Source organism: Somniosus microcephalus, chromosome 20 (genome assembly GCF_052327205.1).
Source record: "Somniosus microcephalus isolate GS21.2 chromosome 20, FLI_Smic_1.0, whole genome shotgun sequence".
Classification (NCBI taxonomy): domain Eukaryota; kingdom Metazoa; phylum Chordata; class Chondrichthyes; order Squaliformes; family Somniosidae; genus Somniosus; species Somniosus microcephalus.
In genome coordinates this window covers 18,703,933-18,719,058 of record NC_141006.1, presented here as the reverse complement: position 1 = coordinate 18,719,058, position 15,126 = coordinate 18,703,933, and positions in this window count along the sequence as shown.

Genomic DNA, 15,126 nt, shown 5'->3' with positions numbered 1-15,126 from the left:
GGATGTGAGGTAGCCAGCAGTCAGGGGGGATGTGAGGCATCGAGCAGTCAGGTGGATGTGAGGTATCGAGCAGTCAGAGTGCTGTGAGGTAGCGAGCAGTCAGCGGGGATGTGAGGTAGCGAGCAGTCAGGGTGAAGTGAGGTAGCGAGCAGTCAGGGTGAAGTGAGGTAGCGAGCAGTCAGGGGGATGTGAGGTAGCGAGCAGTCGGTGTGATGTGAGGTAGCGAGCAGTCAGGGGGATGTGAGGTAGCGAGCAGTCAGGATGATGTGAGTTAGCGAGCAGTCAGGGTGATGTGAGGTAGCGAGCAGTCAGGGTGATGTGAGGTAGCGAGCAGTCAGGGGGATGTGAGGTAGCGAGCAGGCAGGGGGATGTGAGGTAGCGAGCAGTCAGGGGGATGTGAGGTAGCGAGCAGTCAGGGGGATGTGAGGTAGCGAGCAGTCAGGGGGATGTGAGGTAGCGAGCAGCCAGGGGGATGTGAGGTAGCGAGCAGTCAGGGGGATGTGAGGTAGCCAGCACTCAGGGGGATGTGAGGGAGCGATCAGTCAGGGGGGTGTGAGGTAGCGAGCAGTCAGGGGGATGTGAGGTAGCGAGCAGTCAGGGGGATGTGAGGTAGCGAGCAGTCAGGGTGATGTGAGGTAGCGAGCAGTCAGGGGGATGTGAGGTAGAGAGCAGTCAAGGGGGATGTGAGGTAGCGAGCAGTCAGGGTGCTATGAGGTAGCGAGCAGTCAGGGTGATGTGAGGTAGCGAGCAGTCAGGATGATGTGAGGTAGCGAGCAGTCAGTGTGATGTGAGGTATCGAGCAGTCAGGGGGATGTGAGGTAGCGAGCAGTCAGGGGGATGTGAGGTAGCGAGCAGACAGGGGGGTGTGAGGTAGCGAGCAGTCAGGGGGATGTGAGGTAGCGAGCAATCAGTGGGATGTGAGGTAGCGAGCAGTCAGGGGGATGTGAGGTAGCGAGCAGTCATGGGGATGTGAGGTAGCGAGCAGTCAAGGGGGATGTGAGAGAGCGAGCAGTCAGGGGGATGTGAGGTAGCGAGCAGTCAGTGGGATGTGAGGTAGCGAGCAGACAGTGGGGTGTGAGGTAGCGAGCAGTCAGGGGGATGTGAGGTAGCGAGCAGTCAGGGGGGATGTGAGGTAGCAAGCAGTCAGGGGGATGTGAGGTAGCGAGCAGTCAGGGCGATGTGAGGTATCGAGCAGACAGTGGGATGTGAGGTAGCGGGCAGTCAGGGGGATGTGAGGTAGCGAGCAGTCGGGGGGATGTGAGGTAGCGAGCAGTCAGGGGGGATGTGAGGTAGCGAGCAGTCAGGGTGGATGTGAGGTAGCGAGCAGTCAGGGGGATGTGAGGTAGCGAGCAGTCAGGGGGATGTGAGGTAGCGAGCAGTCAGGGGGGATGTGAGGTAGCGAGCAGTCAGGGGGGATGTGAGGTAGCGAGCAGTCAGGGGGATGTGAGGTAGCGAGCAGTCAGGGGGATGTGAGGTAGCGAGCAGTCAAGGGGGATGTGAGGTAGCCAGCAGTCAGGGGGGATGTGAGGCATCGAGCAGTCAGGTGGATGTGAGGTATCGAGCAGTCAGAGTGCTGTGAGGTAGCGAGCAGTCAGCGGGGATGTGAGGTAGCGAGCAGTCAGGGTGAAGTGAGGTAGCGAGCAGTCAGGGTGATGTGAGGTAGCGAGCAGTCAGGGGGATGTGAGGTAGCGAGCAGTCAGGGTGCTGTGAGGTAGCGAGCAGTCAGGGGGAATGTGAGGTAGCGAGCAGTCAGCGGGGATGTGAGGTAGCGAGCAGTCAGGGTGAAGTGAGGTAGCGAGCAGTCAGGGGGATGTGAGGTAGCGAGCAGTCAGGGTGAAGTGAGGGAGCGAGCAGTCAGGGTGCTGTGAGGTAGCGAGCAGTCACTGTGATGTGAGGTAGCGAGCAGTCAGGGGGATGTGAGGCAGCGAGCAGTCAGGGGGATGTGAGGTAGCGAGCAGTCAGGGGGATGTGAGGTAGCGAGCAGTCAGCGGGATGTTTGCTAACGAGCAGTCAGGGGGATGTGAGGTAGCGAGCAGTCAGGGGGATGTGAGGTAGCGAGCAGTCAGGGGGATGTGAGGTAGCGAGCAGTCAGGGGGATGTGAGGTAGCGAGCAGTCAGGGGGATGTGAGGTAGCGAGCAGTCAGGGGGATGTGAGGTAGCGAGCAGTCAGGGGGATGTGAGGTAGCGAGCAGTCAGGGGGATGTGAGGTACAGAGCGGTCAGGGGGATGTGAGGTAGCGAGCAGTCAGGGGGATGTGAGATAGCGAGCAGTCAGGGGGATGTGAGGGAGCAAGCAATCAGTGGGATGTGAGGTAGCGAGCAGTCAGGGTGATTTGAGGTAGCGAGCAGTCAGGGGGATGTGAGGTAGCGAGTAGTCAGGGGGGTGTGAGGTAGCGAGCAGTCAGGGGGATGTGAAGTAGCGAGCAGTCAGGGGGATGTGAGGTAGCGAGCAGTCAGGGGGATGTGAGGTAGCGAGCAGTCAGGGGGATGTGAGGTATCGAGCAGTCAGGGGGATGTGAGGTAGCGAGCAGTCAGGGGGATGTGAGGTAGCGAGCAGTCAGGATGATGTGAGGTAGCGAGCAGTCAGGGGGATGTGAGGTAGCGAGCAGTGAGGGGGATGTGAGGTAGCAAGCAGTCAGGGGGATGGGAGGTTGTGAGCAGTCAGGATGATGTGAGGTAGCGAGCAGTCAGGGGGATGTGAGGTAGCGAGCAGTCAGGGGGATGTGAGGTAGCGAGCAGTCAGGGGGGATGTGAGGTAGCGAGCAGTCAGAGGGATGTGAGTTCGCGAGCAGTCAGGCGGATGTGAGGTAGCGAGCAGTCAGGATGCTGTGAGGTAGCGAGCAGTCAGGGGGGATGTGAGGTAGCGAGCAGTCAGGGGGGATGTGAGGTAGCGAGCAGTCAGGGTGAAGTGAGGTAGCGAGCAGTCAGGGTGATGTGAGGTAGCGAGCAGTCAGGGGGGATGTGAGGTAGCGAGCAGTCAGGGTGAAGTGAGGTAGCGAGCAGTCAGGGTGCTGTGAGGTAACGAGCAGTCAGGGGGATGTGAGGTAGCGAGCACTCAGGGTGACGTGAGATAGCGAGCAGTCAGGGGGATGTGTGGTAGTGAGCAGTCAAGGTGATGTGAGGTAGCGAGCAGTCAGGGGGATGTGTGGTAGCGAGCAGTCAGGGTGATGTGAGGTAGCGAGCAGTCAGGGAGTTGTGAGGTAGCGAGCAGTCAGGGGGATGTGAGGTAGCGAGCAGTCAGGGGGATGTGAGGTAGCGAGCAGTCAGGGGGATGTGAGGTAGCGAGCAGTCAGGGGCATGTGTGGTAACGAGCAGTCAGGGGGATGTGAGGTAGCGAGCAGTCAGGGTGATGTGAGATAGCGAGCAGTCAGGGGGATGTGAGGTAGCGAGCAGTCAGGGTGATGTGAGGTAGCGAGCAGTCAGGGGGATGTGAGGTAGCGAGCAGTCAGGGGGATGTGAGGTGGCGAGCAGTCAGGGGGATGTGAGGTAGAGAGCAGTCAGGGGGATGTGAGGTAGCGAGCAGTCAGGGGGATGTGAGATAGCGAGCAGTCAGGGGGATGTGAGGGAGCGAGCAATCAGTGGGATGTGAGGTAGCGAGCAGTCAGGGTGATGTGAGGTAGCGAGCAGTCAGGGGGATGTGAGGTAGCGAGCAGCCAGGGGTGTGTGAGGTAGCGAGCAGTCAGGGGGATGTGAAGTAGCGAGCAGTCAGGGGGATGTGAGGTAGCGAGCAGTCAGGGGGATGTGAGGCAGCGAGCAGTCAGGGGGATGTGAGGTAGCGAGCAGTCAGGGGGATGTGAGGTAGCGAGCAGTCAGGGGGATGTGAGGAATCGAGCAGTCAGGGGGATGTGAGGTAGCGAGCAGTCAGGGGGATGTGAGGTAGCGAGCAGTCAGGATGATGTGAGGTAGCGAGCAGTCAGTGGGATGTGAGGTAACGAGCAGTCAGGGGATGTGAGGTAGCGAGCAGTGAGGGGGACGTGAGGTAGTGAGCAGTCAGGATGATGTGAGGTAGCGAGCAGTCAGGGGAATGTGAGGTAACGAGCAGTCAGGGGATGTGAGGTAGCGAGCAGTCAGGGGTATGTGAGGTAGCGAGCATTCAGGGGGATGTGAGGTAGCGAGCAGTCAGGGGGATGTGAGGTAGCGAGCAATCAGGGGGATGTTTGGTAACGAGTAGTCAGGGGGATGTGAGGGAGCGAGCAGTCAGGGGGATGTGAGGTCGCGAGCAGTCAGGGGGATGTGAGGTAGCGAGCAGTCAGGGGGAAGTGAGGTAGAGAGCAGTCAGGGGGATGTGAGGTAGCGAGCAGTCAGGGGGATGTGAGATAGCGAGCAGTCAGGGGGATGTGAAGTAGCGAGCAGTCAGGGGGATGTGAGGTAGCGAGCAGTCAGGGGGATGTGAGGTAGCGAGCAGTCAGGGGGCTGTGAGGTAGCGAGCAGTCAGGATGATGTGAGGTTGCGAGCAGTCAGGGGGATGTGAGGTAGCGAGCAGTGAGGGGGATGTGAGGTAGCAAGCAGTCAGGGGGATGTGAGGTAGTGAGCAGTCAGGATGATGTGAGGTAGCGAGCAGTCAGGGGGATGTGAGGTAGCGAGCAGTCAGGGGGATGTGAGGTAGCGAGCAGTCAGGGGGGATGTGAGGTAGCGAGCAGTCAGGGGGATGTGAGTTCGCGAGCAGTCAGGCGGATGTGAGGTAGCGAGCAGTCAGGGTGCTGTGAGGTAGCGAGCAGTCAGGGGGGATGTGAGGTAGCGAGCACTCAGGGTGACGTGAGATAGCGAGCAGTCAGGGGGATGTGTGGTAGCGAGCAGTCAGGGGGATGTGAGGTAGCGAGTAGTCAGGGTGATGTGATGTAGCGAGCAGTCAGGGGGATGTGTGGTAGCGAGCAGTCAGGGGGATGTGAGGTAGCGAGCAGTCAGGGGGATGTGTGGTAACGAGCAGTCAGGGGGATGTGAGGTAGCGAGCAGTCAGGGTGATGTGAGGTAGCGAGCAGTCAGGGGGATGTGAGGCAGCGAGCAGTCAGGGGGATGTGAGGTGGCGAGCAGTCAGGGGGATGAGAGGTAGAGAGCAGTCAGGGGGATGTGAGGTAGCGAGCATTCAGGGGGATGTGAGATAGCGAGCAGTCAGGGGGATGTGAGGGAGCGAGCAATCAGTGGGATGTGAGGTAGCGAGCAGTCAGGGTGGTGTGAGGTAGCGAGCAGTCAGAGGGATGTGAGGTAGCGAGCAGCCAGGGGTGTGTGAGGTAGCGAGCAGTCAGGGGGATGTGAAGTAGCGAGCAGTCAGGGGGATGTGAGGTAGCGAGCAGTCAGGGGGATGTGAGGTAGCGAGCAGTCAGGGTGATGTGAGGTAGCGAGCAGTCTGGGGGATGTGAGGTAGCGAGCAGTCAGGGGGATGTGAGGGAGCGAGCAGTCAGGGGGATGTGAGGTAGCCAGCAGTCAGGGTGATCTGAGGTAGCGAGCAGTCGGGGGGATGTGAGGTAGCGAGCAGTCAGGGGGATGTGAGGTAGCGAGCAGTCGGGGGGATGTGAGGTAGCGAGCAGTCAGGGTGATGTGAGGTAGCGAGCAGTCAGGGTGATGTGAGGGAGCGAGCAGTCAGGGGGATGTGAGATAGCGAGCAGTCAGGGTGATGTGAGGTAGCGAGCAGTCAGGGTGATGTGAGGGAGCGAGCAGTCAGGGGGATGTGAGGTAGTGAGCAGTCAGGGTGATGTGAGGGAGCGAGCAGTCAAGGTGATGTGAGGGAGCGAGCAGTCAGGGGGATGTGAGGTAGCGAGCAATCAGGGGGGATGTGAGGGAGCGAGCAGTCAGGGGGATGAGAGGTAGCGAGCAGTCAGGGGGATGAGAGGTAGCGAGCAGTCAGGGGGATGAGAGGTAGCGAGCAGTCAGGGGGATGAGAGGTAGCGAGCAGTCAGGGGGATGTGAGGTAGCGAGCAGTCAGGTTGATGTGAGGTAGCGAGCAGTCAGGGTGATGTGAGGTAGCGAGCAGTCAGGGGGATGTGAAGTAGCGAGCAGTCAGGGGGATGTGAGATAGCGAGCAGTCAGGGTGATGTGAGGTAGCGAGCAGTCTGGGGGATGTGAGGTAGCGAGGAGTCGGGGGGATGTGAGGTAGCGAGCAGTCAGGGTGATTTGAGGTAGCGAGCAGTCAGGGGGATGTGAGGTAGCGAGCAGTCAGGGGGATGTGAGGTAGCGAGCAGTCTGGGGGATGTGAGGTAGCGAGCAGTCGGGGGGATGTGAGGTAGCGAGCAGTCAGGGTGATTTGAAGTAGCGAGCAGTCAGGGGGATGTGAGGGAGCGAGCAGTCAGGGGGATGTGAGGTAGCAAGCAGTCTGGGGGATGTGAGGTAGCGAGCAGTCGGGGGGATGTGAGGTAGCGAGCAGTCAGGGTGATGTGAGGGAGCGAGCAGTCAGGGTGATGTGAGGTAGCGAGCAGTCAGGGTGATGTGAGGGAGCGAGCAGTCAGGTTGCTGTGCGTTAGCGAGCAGTCAGGGGGATGTGAGGTAGCGAGCAGTCAGGGGGCTGTGAGGTAGCGAGCAGTCAGGGGGATGTGAGGTAGCGAGCAGTCAGGGGGATGTGATGTAGCGAGCAGTCAGGGGGTTGTGAGGTAACGAGCAGTCAGGGGGATGTGAGGGAGCGAGCAGTCAGGGGGATGTGAGGTAGCGAGCAGTCAGGGGGATGTGAGGGAGCGAGCAGTCAGGGGGATGTGAGGTAGAGAGCAGTCAGGGTGATGTGAGGTAGCGAGCAGTCAGGGGGATGTGAGGTAGCGAGCAGTCAAGGGGATGTGAGGGAGCGAGCAGTCAGGGGGATGTGAGGTATTGAGCAGTCAGGGTGATGTGAGGTAGCGAGCAGTCAGGGGGAAGTGAGCTAGCGAGCAGTCAGGGGGATGTGAGGTAGCGAGCAGTCAGGGTGATGTGAGGTAGCGAGCAGTCAGGGGGGATGTGAGGTAGCGAGCAGTCAGGGGGATGTGAGGTAGCGAGCAGTCAGGGGGATGTGAGGTAGCGAGCAGTCAGGGGGATGTGAGGTAGCGAGCAGTCAGGGGGATGTGAGGTAGCGAGCAGTCAGGGGGATGTGAGGTAGCGAGCAGTCAGGGTGATGTGAGGTAGCGAGCAGTCAGGGTGATGTGAGGTAGTGAGCAGTCAGCGGATTGTGAGGGAGAGAGCAGTCAGGGTGATGTGAGGTAGCGAGCAGTAAGGGGGATGTGAGGTAGCGAGCAGTCAGGGGGATGTGAGGTAGCGAGCAGTCAGGGGGATGTGAGGTAGCGAGCAGTCAGGGGGATGTGACGTAGGGAGCAGTCAGGGTGATGTGAGGTAGTGAGCAGTCAGGGGGATCTGAGGTAGGGAGCAGTCAGTGTGATGTGAGGTAGCGAGCAGTCAGGGGGATGTGAGGTAGCGAGCAGTCAGGTGTATGTGAGGTAGCGAGGAGTCAGGGGGATGTCAGGTAGCGAGCAGTCAGGGGGATGTGAGGTAGCGAGCAGTCAGGATGATGTGAGGTAGCGAGCAGTCAGGGGGATGTGAGGTAGCGAGCAGTGAGGGGGATGTGAGGTAGCGAGCAGTCAGGGGGATGTGAGGTGGTGAGCAGTCGGTGTGATGTGACGTAGCGAGCAGTCAGGGGGATGTGAGGGAGCGATCAGTCAGGTTGATGTGAGGTAGCGAGCAGTCAGGGTGATGTGAGGTAGCGAGCAGTCAGGGGGATGTGAGGTAGCGAGCAGACAGGGGGATGTGAGGTAGCGAGCAGTCAGGGGGATGTGAGGTAGCGAGCAGTCAGGGGGATGTGAGGTAGCGAGCAGTCAGGGGGATGTGAGGTAGCGAGCAGCCAGGGGGATGTGAGGTAGCGAGCAGTCAGGGGGATGTGAGGTAGCGAGCAGCCAGGGGGATGTGAGGTAGCGAGCAGTCAGGGGGATGTGAGGTAATGAGCAGTCAAAGGGGATGAGAGGTAGCGAGCAGTGAGGGTGCTGTGAGGTAGCGAGCAGTCAGGGTGATGTGAGGTAGCGAGCAGTCAAGGGGGATGTGAGGTAGCGAGCAGTGAGGGTGCTGTGAGGTAGCGAGCAGTCAGGGGGCTGTGAGGTGGCGAGCAGTCAGGGGGATGTGAGGTAGCGAGCAGTCAGGGGGATGTGAGGTAGCGAGCAGTCAGGGGGATGTGAGGTAGCGAGCAGTCAGTGTGATGCGAGGTATCGAGCAGTCAGGGGGATGTGAGGTAGCGAGCAGTCAGGGGGATGTGAGGTAGCGAGCAGTCAAGGGGGATGTGAGAAAGCGAGCAGTCGGGGGGATGTGAGGTAGCGAGCAGTCAGTGTGATGTGAGGTATCGAGCAGACAGTGGGATGTGAGGTAGCGAGCAGTCAGGATGATGTGAGGTATCGAGCAGACAGTGGGATGTGAGGTAGCGAGCAGTCAGGGGGATGTGAGGTAGCGAGCAGTCAGGGGGGATGTGAGGTAGCGAGCAGTCAGGGGGATGTGAGGTAGCGAGCAGTCAGGTGGATGTGAGGTAGCGAGCAGTCAAGGGGGATGTGAGGTAGCGAGCAGTCAGGGGGATGTGAGTTAGCGAGCAGTCAGGTGGTTGTGAGGTAACGAGCAGTCAGGGGGATGTGAGGTAGCGAGCAGTCAGCGGGGATGTGAGGTAGCGAGCAGTCAGGGTGAAGTGAGATAGCGAGCAGTCAGGGTGATGTGAGGTAGCGAGCAGTCAGGGGGGATGTGAGGTAGCGAGCAGTCAGGGTGAAGTGAGGTAGCGAGCAGTCAGGGTGCTGTGAGGTAGCGAGCAGTCAGGGGGTATGTGAGGTAGCGAGCAGTCAGGGTGACGCGAGGTAGCGAGCAGTCAGGGGGATGTGTGGTAGGGAGCAGTCAGGGTGATGTGAGGTAGCGAGCAGTCGGGGATGTGTGGTAGCGAGCAGTCAGGGGGATGTGAGGTAGCGAGCAGTCAGGGGGATGTTTGGTAACGAGCAGTCAGGGGGATGTGAGGTAGCGAGCAGCCAGGGTGATGTGAGGTAGCGAGCAGTCAGTGGGATGTGAGGTAACGAGCAGTCAGCGGGATGTGAGGTAGCGAGCAGTCAGGGGGGATGTGAGGTAGCGAGCAGTCAGGGGGATGTGAGTTCTCGAGCAGTCAGGCGGATGTGAGGTAGCGAGCAGTCAGGGTGCTGTGAGGTAGCGAGCAGTCAGGGGGGATGTGAGGTAGCGAGCACTCAGGGTGACGTGAGATAGCGAGCAGTCAGGGGGATGTGTGGTAGTGAGCAGTCAGGGTGATGTGAGGTAGCGAGCAGTCAGGGTGATGTGAGGTAGCGAGCAGTCAGGGGGATGTGAGGTAGCGAGCAGTCAGGGTGATGTGAGGTAGCGAGCAGTCAGGGGGGATGTGAGGTAGCGAGCAGTCAGGGGGATGTGAGGTAGCGAGCAGTGAGGGGGATGTGAGGTAGCGAGCAGTCAGGGGGATGTGAGGTGGTGAGCAGTCGGTGTGATGTGACGTAGCGAGCAGTCAGGGGGATGTGAGGGAGCGAGCAGTCAGGTTGATGTGAGGTAGCGAGCAGTCAGGGTGATGTGAGGTAGCGAGCAGTCAGGGGGATGTGAGGTAGCGAGCAGACAGGGGGATGTGAGGTAGCGAGCAGTCAGGGGGATGTGAGGTAGCGAGCAGTCAGGGGGATGTGAGGTAGCGAGCAGTCAGGGGGATGTGAGGTAGCGAGCAGCCAGGGGGATGTGAGGTAGCGAGCAGTCAGGGGGATGTGAGGTAGCGAGCAGCCAGGGGGATGTGAAGTAGCGAGCAGTCAGGGGGATGTGAGGTAATGAGCAGTCAAGGGGGATGAGAGGTAGCGAGCAGTGAGGGTGCTGTGAGGTAGCGAGCAGTCAGGGTGATGTGAGGTAGCGAGCAGTCAAGGGGGATGTGAGGTAGCGAGCAGTGTGGGTGCTGTGAGGTAGCGAGCAGTCAGGGGGCTGTGAGGTGGCGAGCAGTCAGGGGGATGTGAGGTAGCGAGCAGTCAGGGGGATGTGAGGTAGCGAGCAGTCAGGGGGATGTGAGGTAGCGAGCAGTCAGTGTGATGCGAGGTATCGAGCAGTCAGGGGGATGTGAGGTAGCGAGCAGTCAGGGGGATGTGAGGTAGCGAGCAGTCAAGGGGGATGTGAGAAAGCGAGCAGTCGGGGGGATGTGAGGTAGCGAGCAGTCAGTGTGATGTGAGGTATCGAGCAGACAGTGGGATGTGAGGTAGCGAGCAGTCAGGATGCTGTGAGGTATCGAGCAGACAGTGGGATGTGAGGTAGCGAGCAGTCAGGGGGATGTGAGCTAGCGAGCAGTCAGGGGGGATGTGAGGTAGCGAGCAGTCAGGGGGATGTGAGGTAGCGAGCAGTCAGGTGGATGTGAGGTAGCGAGCAGTCAAGGGGGATGTGAGGTAGCGAGCAGTCAGGGGGATGTGAGTTAGCGAGCAGTCAGGTGGTTGTGAGGTAACGAGCAGTCAGGGGGATGTGAGGTAGCGAGCAGTCAGCGGGGATGTGAGGTAGCGAGCAGTCAGGGTGAAGTGAGATAGCGAGCAGTCAGGGTGATGTGAGGTAGCGAGCAGTCAGGGGGGATGTGAGGTAGCGAGCAGTCAGGGTGAAGTGAGGTAGCGAGCAGTCAGGGTGCTGTCAGGTAGCGAGCAGTCAGGGGGTATGTGAGGTAGCGAGCAGTCAGGGTGACGCGAGGTAGCGAGCAGTCAGGGGGATGTGTGGTAGGGAGCAGTCAGGGTGATGTGAGGTAGCGAGCAGTCGGGGATGTGTGGTAGCGAGCAGTCAGGGGGATGTGAGGTAGCGAGCAGTCAGGGGGATGTTTGGTAACGAGCAGTCAGGGGGATGTGAGGTAGCGAGCAGCCAGGGTGATGTGAGGTAGCGAGCAGTCAGTGGGATGTGAGGTAACGAGCAGTCAGGGGGATGTGAGGTAGCGAGCAGTCAGGGGGGATGTGAGGTAGCGAGCAGTCAGGGGGATGTGAGTTCGCGAGCAGTCAGGCGGATGTGAGGTAGCGAGCAGTCAGGGTGCTGTGAGGTAGCGAGCAGTCAGGGGGGATGTGAGGTAGCGAGCACTCAGGGTGACGTGAGATAGCGAGCAGTCAGGGGGATGTGTGGTAGTGAGCAGTCAGGGTGATGTGAGGTAGCGAGCAGTCAGGGTGATGTGAGGTAGCGAGCAGTCAGGGGGATGTGAGGTAGCGAGTAGTCAGGGTGATGTGATGTAGCGAGCAGTCAGGGGGATGTGTGGTAGCGAGCAGTCAGGGGGATGGGAGGTAGCGAGCAGTCAGGGGGATGTGTGGTAACGAGCAGTCAGAGGGATGTGAGGTAGCGAGCAGTCAGGGTGATGTGAGGTAGCGAGCAGTCAGGGGGATGTGAGGCAGCGAGCAGTCAGGGGGATGTGAGGTGGCGAGCAGTCAGGGGGATGAGAGGTAGAGAGCAGTCAGGGGGATGTGAGGTAGCGAGCATTCAGGGGGATGTGAGATAGCGAGCAGTCAGGGGGATGTGAGGGAGCGAGCAATCAGTGGGATGTGAGGTAGCGAGCAGTCAGGGTGGTGTGAGGTAGCGAGCAGTCAGGGGGATGTGAGGTAGCGAGCAGCCAGGGATGTGTGAGGTAGCGAGCAGTCAGGGGGATGTGAAGTAGCGAGCAGTCAGGGGGATGTGAGGTAGCGAGCAGTCAGGGGGATGTGAGGTAGCGAGCAGTCAGGGTGATGTGAGGTAGCGAGCAGTCTGGGGGATGTGAGGTAGCGAGCAGTCAGGGGGATGTGAGGGAGCGAGCAGTCAGGGGGATGTGAGGTAGCCAGCAGTCAGGGTGATCTGAGGTAGCGAGCAGTCGGGGGGATGTGAGGTAGCGAGCAGTCAGGGGGATGTGAGGTAGCGAGCAGTCGGGGGGATGTGAGGTAGCGAGCAGTCAGGGTGATGTGAGGTAGCGAGCAGTCAGGGTGATGTGAGGGAGCGAGCAGTCAGGGGGATGTGAGATAGCGAGCAGTCAGGGTGATGTGAGGTAGCGAGCAGTCAGGGTGATGTGAGGGAGCGAGCAGTCAGGGGGATGTGAGGTAGTGAGCAGTCAGGGTGATGTGAGGGAGCGAGCAGTCAAGGTGATGTGAGGGAGCGAGCAGTCAGGGGGATGTGAGGTAGCGAGCAGTCAGGGGGGATGTGAGGGAGCGAGCAGTCAGGGGGATGAGAGGTAGCGAGCAGTCAGGAGGATGAGAGGTAGCGAGCAGTCAGGGGGATGAGAGGTAGCGAGCAGTCAGGGGGATGAGAGGTAGCGAGCAGTCAGGGGGATGTGAGGTAGCGAGCAGTCAGGGTGATGTGAGGTAGCGAGCAGTCAGGGTGATGTGAGGTAGCGAGCAGTCAGGGGGATGTGAAGTAGCGAGCAGTCAGGGGGATGTGAGGTAGCGAGCAGTCAGGGTGATGTGAGGTAGCGAGCAGTCTGGGGGATGTGAGGTAGCGAGGAGTCGGGGGGATGTGAGGTAGCGAGCAGTCAGGGTGATTTGAGGTAGCGAGCAGTCAGGGGGATGTGAGGTAGCGAGCAGTCAGGGGGATGTGAGGTAGCGAGCAGTCTGGGGGATGTGAGGTAGCGAGCAGTCGGGGGGATGTGAGGTAGCGAGCAGTCAGGGTGATTTGAAGTAGCGAGCAGTCAGCGGGATGTGAGGGAGCGAGCAGTCAGGGGGATGTGAGGTAGCGAGCAGTCTGGGGGATGTGAGGTAGCGAGCAGTCGGGGGGATGTGAGGTAGCGAGCAGTCAGGGTGATGTGAGGGAGCGAGCAGTCAGGGTGATGTGAGGTAGCGAGCAGTCAGGGTGATGTGAGGGAGCGAGCAGTCAGGTTGCTGTGAGTTAGCGAGCAGTCAGGGGGATGTGAGGTAGCGAGCAGTCAGGGGGCTGTGAGGTAGCGAGCAGTCAGGGCGATGTGAGGTAGCGAGCAGTCAGGGGGATGTGATGTAGCGAGCAGTCAGGGGGATGTGAGGTAGCGAGCAGTCAGGGGGATGTGAGGGAGCGAGCAGTCAGGGGGATGTGAGGTAGCGAGCAGTCAGGGGGATGTGAGGGAGCGAGCAGTCAGGGGGATGTGAGGTAGAGAGCAGTCAGGGTGATGTGAGGTAGCGAGCAGTCAGGGGGATGTGAGGTAGCGAGCAGTCAAGGGGATGTGAGGGAGCGAGCAGTCAGGGCGATGTGAGGTACTGAGCAGTCAGGGTGATGTGAGGTAGCGAGCAGTCAGGGGGAAGTGAGCTAGCGAGCAGTCAGGGGGATGTGAGGTAGCGAGCAGTCAGGGTGATGTGAGGTAGCGAGCAGTCAGGGGGGATGTGAGGTAGCGAGCAGTCAGGGGGATGTGAGGTAGCGAGCAGTCAGGGGGATGTGAGGTAGCGAGCAGTCAGGGGGATGTGAGGTAGCGAGCAGTCAGGGGGATGTGAGGTAGCGAGCAGTCAGGGGGATGTGAGGTAGCGAGCAGTCAGGGTGATGTGAGGTAGCGAGCAGTCAGGGTGATGTGAGGTAGTAAGCAGTCAGCGGGATGTGAGGGAGAGAGCAGTCAGGGTGATGTGAGGTAGCGAGCAGTAAGGGGGATGTGAGGTAGCGAGCAGTCAGGGGGATGTGAGGTAGCGAGCAGTCAGGGGGATGTGAGGTAGCGAGCAGTCAGGGGGATGTGACGTAGGGAGCAGTCAGGGTGATGTGAGGTAGTGAGCAGTCAGGGGGATCTGAGGTAGGGAGCAGTCAGTGGGATGTGAGGTAGCGAGCAGTCAGGGGGATGTGAGATAGCGAGCAGTCAGGGGGATGTGAGGTAGCGAGCAGTCAGGGGGATGTGAGGTAGCGAGGAGTCAGGGGGATGTCAGGTAGCGAGCAGTCAGGGGGATGTGAGGTAGCGAGCAGTCAGGATGATGTGAGGTAGCGAGCAGTCAGGGGGATGTGAGGTAGCGAGCAGTGAGGGGGATGTGAGGTAGCGAGCAGTCAGGGGGATGTGAGGTAGTGAGCAGTCGGTGTGATGTGAGGTAGCGAGCAGTGAGGGGGATGTGAGGTAGCGAGCAGTCAGGGGGATGTGAGGTAGTGAGCAGTCGGTGTGATGTGAGGTAGCGAGCAGTGAGGGGGATGTGAGGTAGCGAGCAGTCAGGGGGATGTGAGGTAGTGAGCAGTCGGTGTGATGTGAGGTAGCGAGCAGTGAGGGGGATGTGAGGTAGCGAGCAGTCAGGGGGATGTGAGGTAGTGAGCAGTCGGTGTGATGTGAGGTAGCGAGCAGTCAGGGGGATGTGAGGGAGCGAGCAGTCAGGGTGATGTGAGGTAGCGAGCAGTCAGGTTGATGTGAGGTAGCGAGCAGTAAGGGGGATGTGAGGTAGCGAGCAGTCAGGGGGATGCAAGCTGTAAGAACATAAGAAATAGGAGCAGGAATAGGCCACTTGGCCCCTCGGCCCCTCGAGCCTGCTCCGCCATTCAATAAGATCATGGCTGATCTTGGGCTCAAAGCCACTTCCCCGCCCGCTCCCCATAGTCCTTCACTCCCTTATCTTGCAAAAATTTGTCTATCTCCACCTTAAATGTATTTAATGACCCAGCCACCACGGCTCTCTGGGGCAGAGAATTCCACAAATTTACGACCCTCTGAGAGAAGAAGTTCCTTCTCATCTCAGTTCTAAAAGGGCGACCCTTTATTCTGAGACTGTGCCCCCCACGTTCTAGATTTCCCCACGAGGGGAAACATCCTCTCTGCATCTACATTGTCGAGCCCCTTCAGTATCTTATAGGTTTCAATAAGATCAACTCTCATTCTTCTAAATTCCAATGAGTATAGGCCCAGCCTGCTCAACCTTTCCTCATAAGTCAACCCCCTCATCTCTGAAATTAACCCAGTGAATCGTCTCTGAACTGTCTCCAATGCAAGTATATCCTTCCTTAAATAAGGAGACCAAAACTGTACGCAGTACTCAAGGTGTGGTCTCACCAATACCCTGTACAGTTGTAGCAGGACTTCCCTGTTTTTATACTCCAACCCCTTTGAAATAAAGGCCAATATTCCATTTGCCTTTTTGATTACTTGCTGTACTTGCATGCTAACTTTTTGTGTTTCATGCACAAGGACCCCCAGGTCCCTCTGAACTGTAGCATTTTGTAATCTCTCGCCATTTAAATAATAATTTGCTTTTTTATTTTTTCTGCCAAAGTGCATAATCTTGCACTTTCCACAATTATACTCCATCTGCCAAATGTTTGCCCACTC